The sequence below is a fragment of the Oncorhynchus tshawytscha genome, linkage group LG10, assembly GCF_018296145.1.
Source record: "Oncorhynchus tshawytscha isolate Ot180627B linkage group LG10, Otsh_v2.0, whole genome shotgun sequence".
In the NCBI taxonomy this organism is placed as follows: Eukaryota; Metazoa; Chordata; class Actinopteri; order Salmoniformes; family Salmonidae; genus Oncorhynchus; species Oncorhynchus tshawytscha.
In genome coordinates, this window is record NC_056438.1 from 35,853,597 (window position 1) to 35,861,548 (window position 7,952).

The window sequence follows — 7,952 nt, forward strand, 5'->3', positions numbered from 1 at the left end:
ACTGGGGTGCAAAGGAGCAAAATAAATAACAGTATGGGGATGAGGTAGTTGGATGGGCTATTTACAGATGGGCTATGTACAGGTACTGTGATCTGTGAGCTGCTCTGACAGCTGGTGCTTAAAGCTAGTGAGGGAGATTTGAGTCTCCAGCTTCAGGGATTTTTTGCAGTTTGTTCCAGTCATTGGCAGCAGAGAACTGGAAGGAAAGGCGGACGAATGAGGAATTGACTTTAGGGGTGACCAGTGAAATATACCTGCTGGAGAGCGTGCTACGAGTGAGTGCTGCTATGGTGACCAGTGAGCTGAGATAAGGCGGGCTTTACCTAGCAAAGACTTATAGATGACCTGGAGCCAGTGGGTTTGGTAACGAATATGAAGCAAGGGCCAGCCAACGAGAGCGTACAGGTCGCAGTGGTGGGTAGTATATGGGGCTTTGGTGACAAAACGGATGGAACTGTGATAGACTGCATCCAATTTGCTGAGTAGAGTGTTAGAGGCTATTTTGTAAATGACATCGCCAAAGTCAAGGATCGGAAGGATGGTCAGTTGTACGAAGGTATGTATGGCAACATGAGAGAAGGATGCTTTGTTGTGAAATAGGAAGCCGATTCTAGATTTAATTTTGGATTGGAGATGCTTAATGTGAGTCTTGAAGGAGAGTTTACAGTCTAACCAGACACCTAGGTATTTGTTGTTGTCCACATATTCTAAGTCAGAACCGTCCAGAGTAGTGATGCTGGACGGGTGGGCAGGTGTGGGCAGCGATTGGTTGAAGAGCATGCATTTAATTTTACTTGATTTTAAGAGCTAAATGGACGCCACGGAAGGAGAGTTATATGGCATTGAAGCTCGTCTGGAGGTTGGTTAACACAGTGTCCAAAGATGGGCCAGGAGTATACAGAATGGTATGGTCTGCGTAGAGGTGGATCAGAGAATCACCAGCAGCAAGAGCGACATCATTAATGTATACAGAGAAGAGTCGGCCCGAGGATTGAACCCTGTGGCACCCCCAGAGACTGCCAGAGGTCCGGACAACAGGCCCTCCGATTTGACACTCTGAACTCTATCTGACATGTAGTTGGTGAACCAGGCGAGGCAGTCAATTGAGAAACAAAGGCTATTGAGTCTGTCGATAAGAATGCGATGATTGACAGAGTCGAAAGCCTTGGGCAGGTCGATGAATTCAGCTGCACAGTATTGTCTCTTATCAATGGCGGTTATGATATCGTTTAGGACCTTGAGCGTGGCTGAGGTGCACCCATTGCCAGCTCGGAAACCAGATTGCATAGCGGAGAAGGTACGGTGGGATTCGAAATGATTGGTGATCTGTTTGTTAACTTGGCTTTCGACGACCTTAGAAAGGCCGGGTAGAATAGATATAGGTCTGTAGCAGTTTGGTTCTAGAGTGTCTCCCCCTTTTGAAGAGGGGGATGACCGCGGCAGCTTTCCAATCTTTGGGGATCTCAGACGATATGAAAGAGAGGTTGAACAAACTAGTAATAGGGGTTGTAACAATTTTGGTAGATAATTTTAGAAAGAGAGGGTCCAGATTGTCTAGCCTGGCTGATTTGTAGGGGTCCAGATTTTGCAGCTCTTTTAGAACATCATCTATCTGGATTTGGGTGAAGGAGAAATAGGGGAGGCTTGGGCAAGTTGCTGTGGGGGGCGTAGGGCTGTTGACCGGGGTAGGGGTAGCCAGGTGGAAAGCATGGCCAGCCATAGAAAAATGCTTATTGAAATTCTCAATTATAGTGGATTTATCAGTGGTGACAGTGTTTCCACGCCTCAGTGCAGTGGGCACCTGGGAGGAGGTGCTCTAATTCTCCATGGACTTTACAGTGTCCCAGAACTTTTTGGAGTTTGTGCTACAGGATGCAAATTTCTGTTAGGTAGTTTTTTCACTTTTTCTGTGTATATTGGTTTCTATCTTCCCTGAAAAGTTGCATATAGCGGGGGCTATTCGATGTTAATGCAGTACGCCACAGGATGTTTTTGTGCTGGTCAACGGCAGTCAGGTCTGGTGTGAGCCAAGGGCTATATCTGTTCATGGTTCTAAATGTTTTTGAATGGGGCATACTTATTTAAGATGGTGAGGAAAGCACTTTTAAAGAATAACCAGGCATCCTCTACTGACGGAATGAGGTCAATATCCTTCCAGGATACCCGGGCCAGGTTGATTAGAAAGGCCTGCTCGCTGAAGTGTTTTATAGATTTTTTGACAGAGATGAGGGGTGGTTGTTTGACCCATTACGGACGCAGGCAATGAGGCAGTGATAGCTGAAATCCTGGTTGAAGACAGCAGAGGTGTATTTGGAGGGCAGGTTGGTTAGGATGATATCTATGAGGGTGCCCGTATTTACGGATTTGGTGTTGTACCTGGTAGGTTCATTGATAATTTGTGTGAGATTGAGGGCATCAAGCGGAGATTGTAGGATGGCCGGGGTGTTAAGCATGTCCCAGTTTAGGTCACCTAACAGCATGAGCTCTGAAGATAGATGGGGGGCAACCAATTCACATATGGTGTCCAGGGCACAGCTGGGGGCAGAAGGTGGTCTATAGCAAGCGGCAACGGTGAGAGACTTGTTTCTGAAAAGGTGGATTTTTTAAAAGTAGATTGTCAAATTGTTTGGGCACAGACCTGGATAGTAAGACAGAACTATGTAGGCTATCTCTGCAGTAGATTGCAACTATGCCCCCTTGGGCAGTTCTATTTTGTCTGAAAATGTTATAGTTAAGGATGGAAATATCAGGGTTTTGGTGGTCTTCATAAGCCAGGATTCAGACACTGCTAGGACATCCAGGTTAGCAGAGTGTGCTAAAGCAGTGAATAAAACAAACTTAGGGAGGAGGCTTCTAATGTTAACATGCATGAAACCAAGGCTTTTACGGTTACAGAAGTCAACAAATGAGAGCGCCTGGGGAATGGAGTGGAGCTAGGCACTGCAGGGCCTGGATTAACCTATACATCACCTGAGGAACAGAGGAGGAGTAGGATAAGGGTACGGCTAAAGGCTATAAGAACTGGTCGTCTAGTACGTTCGGAACAGAGAGTAAAAGGAGCAGGTTTCTGAGCACGGTAGAATAGATTCAAGGCATAATGTACAGACAAATGTATGGTAGGATGTGAATACAGTGGATGTAAACCTATGCATTGAGGGATGGTGAGAAAGATATTGTCTCTAGGCACATCATTTAAACCAGGTGAGGTCACCGCATGTGTGGGAGGTGGAACTAAAGGGTTATCTAAGGCATATTGAGCAGGGCTAGAGGCTCTACAGTGAAAAAAGGCAATAATTACTAACCAAAACAGCAATGGACAAGGCATATTGACATTAGGGAGAGGCATGCGTAGCCAAGTGATCATAGGGGTCCAGTGATTAGCTCGGTGGGCCAGAGACACTTAGATTCAGACAGCTAGCGGGCCGGGGCAAGCAGAAGGGCCTTAGAGGGACGTCGCGACGGAATAAGTCTGTTGTAGCCCCCTCGTGCTGTTACGTTTGTAGACTAGTCGTCATGGATCAGCAGAGCTCCGTGTGGTAAAAGGGTCAAGGCCAATTGGCAAAATAGGTATAGTGGCCAAAGAATTTGTCCGATGGGCCTCTTCAGCTAACAGTCCAAAATGCTCTAGACAGCTAGCTAGCCACAGCTACCAGGTTAGCAGATGGGCATTCAGGGGACGTCACGATGGAGGAGCCAGTTGAAAAAACCCCTCGAGCGAATTACGTCGGTAGTCCAGTCGTGATGGGTCAGCGGGGCTCCTTGTCGGCAGTTAAAGGGGTCCAGGCCAATTGGCAAAATAGGTATTGTAGCACAAGGAGTGGCTGATGGACCTCTTTGGCTAGCCGGGATATGGGCCTTGCAAAGGCTACCTCCAGGCTAATTGGTTCTTGCTTCGGGACAGAGACGTTAGCCAGGAGTGGCCACTCGGATAGCAGCTAGCTAGCTGTGATGATCCAGGTGAAAAGGTACAGAGCTTGCGGTAGGAATCTGGAGATATGGTGAAAAATAAGTCAGATTTGCTCTGGTTTGAGTCGCTCTGTGCAGACTGGCGAGAGTTTTCCAGGCTAAAGGTAGCTGATGACCGCTAGCAGTGGCCAGCTGACTACTAGCTAGTAGCTGGCTAGCTTCTGTTGGGGGTTCCGGTTCAAAAGTAAAGAAAATAGCAGATCCGTACCACATTGGGTGAGGCTAATTTCAGGAGAGTATGTTGAAGTTGAGGTTAAGAAAAATACAAAAAAATATACATGCAAAGAAAAAAGGCAAAAAGATATATACACGGGATACGACAAGACGAGGACAAAAGACTTCTGACTGCTATGCCATCTTGGAATTCACAAGGTGCACCTGTGTAATTATCATGCCGTTTCATCAGCTTCTTGATATGCCACACCTAGACAGTAGACGGATTATCTTGGCAATGGAGAAGTGCTCAAAAACAGGGATCTAAACTAATTTGTGAACAGGTTTTTGGAAAAAAAAGCTTTTTGCGGATATGGAAAATTTCTGGAAACTTTTCTTTCAGCTCATGAAACATAGGACCAACACTTTACAGGTTGTGTTCATATTTTTGTTCAGTGTACAGTTGAAGTCAGAAGTTTACATACAACTTAGCCAAATACATTTAAACTCAGTTTTTCACAAATCCTGACATTTAATCCTAGTAATCCTTTATTTTAAGAATGTGAAATGTCAGAATAATACTAGATAGAATTATTTATTTCAGGTTTTATTTCTTTCATCAAATTCCCGGTGGGTCAGAAGTTTACATGCACTCAATTAGTATTTGGTAGCATTGCCTTTAAATCATTTAACTTTGGTCAAATGTTTTGGGTAGCCTTTCACAAGATTCTCACAACAAGTTGGGTCAATTTTGACCCATTCCTCCTGACAGCTGGTGTAACTGAGTCAGGTTTGTAGGCCTCCTTGCTCGCACACGCTTTTTCAGTTCTGCCAACAAATTGTCTATAGGATTGAGGTCAGGGCTTTGTGATGGCCACTCCAATACCTTGACTTTGCTGTCCTTAAGCCATTTTGCCACAACTTTATGAGCTTGTGGTCATTCTCCATTTGGAAGACTCATTTGCGACCAAGCTTTAACTTCCTGACTGATGTCTTGAGATGTTGCTTCTAAAGCCATGACATCATTTTCTGGAATTTTCCAAGCTGTTTAAAGGGTCAGTCAACTTAGTGTATGTAAACTTCTGACCCACTGTAATTGAGATATAGTGTATTATAAGTGAAATAATCTGTAAACAATTGTTGGAAAAATTACTTGTGTCGTGCACACAGTGATGTCCTAACCGACTTGCCAAAACTATAGTTTGTTAACAAGAAATGTGTTGACTGGTTGCAAAACAAGTTTTAATGACTCCAACCTAAGTGTATGTAAACTTGTTTTAAATTAAAAAATGATGGTAAATGAGTTATTGTTTACAGAACTTATTTTGGTATTGGTATTTTATTAGGATCCCCATTAGCTGTTGCAAAAGCAGCAGCTACTATTCCTGAGGTCCACACAAAACACGACATAATACAGACATTAATAGACAAGAACAGCTCAGCCTACATATCAATACAAACTAGCTCAAATAGGGGAGAGGTGTTGTGCCGTGAGGTGTTACTTTCTGTTGTTTTTTTTAACCAGGTATGCTGTTCATTTGAGCAATATGAGATGGAACGGAGTTCCATGCAATAATGTCTCTCTATAATATGGTACACTTTCTTGAACTTGTTCTGGATTTGGGGACTGTGAAAAGACCCCTGGTGGCATGTCTGCTGCGGTAAGTGTGTGTGTCAGAGCTACATGTAAGTTGACTATGCAAACAATTTGGGGGATTTTCAACACATTGGTTTCTTATGAAAAGAAGAAGGGATGCAGTCAGTCTCTCCTCAAACCTTAGCCAAGAGAGACTGCATGCATAGTATTTATGTCAGCCCTCTGATTGCAAGACATGCCAGCTGCAGCTTAACTAGGTCTTTCCTTGCAGCACTAGACCACACAACTGGACAATAATCAAGATAAAACAAAACTATAGCCTGCAGGACTTGCTTTTAGGAGTGTAGTGTCAAAAAAGCAGAGCACCTCTTTATTACGGACAGACCTCTCCCCATCTTTACAACCATTGAATCTATATGTTTGGACCATGAAAGTTTACAATCTAAGGTAACACCAAGTAATTTAGTCTCCTCAACTTGTTCAACAGCCACACCATTCATTACCAGATTCAGCTGAGGTCTAGAACTTAGGGAATGATTTGTACCAAATACAATGCTCTTAGTTTTAGAGCTGCTCAGGGTCAGTTTATTACTGGCCACCAATTCCAACACGGACTGGTTTCAGTGACTTGATTAGCTATGGTTGCCAATGCAGATATGGTTGAATCATCAGCATACATGGACGCACATGCTTTGCTTAATGCCAGTGGCAGGTCATTAGTAAAAATAGAAAAGAGTAGATGGCCTTGAGAGCTGCCCTGCGGTACACCACACTTTCCATGTTTGACATTAGAGAAGCTTCCATTAAAGAAAACCGTTTCAGTTCTATTAGATAGATAGTTCTGAATCCACGATAAGAGGTTGAAAAGCCATAAAACACAGGTTTTTTCAACAACAGGTTATGGTCAGTAATATCAAAGGATGCACTGAAATCTAACAGTACAGCTCCCATAATCTTCTTATTGTCAATTTCTTTCAACCAGTCATCAGTCATTTGTGCCCTTCTCTATAAGCATGCTGAAAGTCTGTTGTTAATTTGTTTACAGAGAAGTAGCATTGGATTTGGTCCAAAAAAAATTCCAGCAGTTTGCTAAGAGCTGGCAGAAAGCTGATAGGTCTGCTGTTAGAACCAGTAACTTCCCACTCTTGGGTAGTGAAATTACTTTGGCTTCCCTCCAGGCCTGAGGACAAAGACTTTCCTCTAGGCTCAGATTAAAGATACTACAGATAGGAGTGGCTATAGAGTCAGCTACTATCCTCAGTAGCTTTCCATCGAAGTTGTCAATACGAGAAGGTTTGTCATTATTTGTTCACCTCTCCCACACTAACTTTACAAAATTCAAACTTGCAATGCTTTTCTTTCATTATTTGTTTTTTTAATGCATGAATACAATGGCTCATTGTTCGTTGTTGGCATATCCTACCTATGTTTGCCCACTTTGCCAATGAAGTAATCATTAAAATAATTGGCAACATCAAATGGTTGTGATGAATAAACCATCTAATTTGATGAAAGATGGAGTTGAATTAGTTTTTCTGTCCATAATTTAATTTAAAGCACTCAAGTTTTTTTACCATCATTCTTCGTATCATTGATCTTGTCTTCATAATAGACTTCTTTATTGTTGTTGAGTTTAGTCATATCATTTCTCAATTTGCAGTAAGTCAGCCAATCAGATGTGCAGCTAGAATTATTAGACACTCTTTTTCCCCAATCTCTTTCAACCATACAGTTCTTCAATTACTCATCAATCCAAGGAGTCTTAACAGTTCTAACAGTCAGTGTCTTAACAGGTGTATGTTTATCAATGATTGGAAGAAGCAATTTCATAAATTCATCAAGTGCAGCATCTGGATGCGTTTGGAGAGTTGGAGAGTTTGAAGTTCCTTGGTGTCCACAACACCCACAAACTATCATGGTACAAACACACCAAGACAATCGTGAAGAGGGCATGACAATGGCTATTCCCCCTCAGGAGACTGAAAGATTTGGCATGGGTCCTCAGCTCCTCAAAATGTTATTCAGCTGCACCATCGAGAGCATCCTGACTGGTTGCATCACCACCTGTTATGGCAACTGCTCGGCCTCCGACCGTAAGGCGCTACAGAGGGTAGTGCGTACGGCCCAGTACATCACTGGGGCCAAGATTCCTGCCATCCAGGGCTTCTATAAAAATAAAGGAGAGCTGCACACTCTAGGAGCGCAGATGCAAAAATGTAATATCCAATGTTTTGAC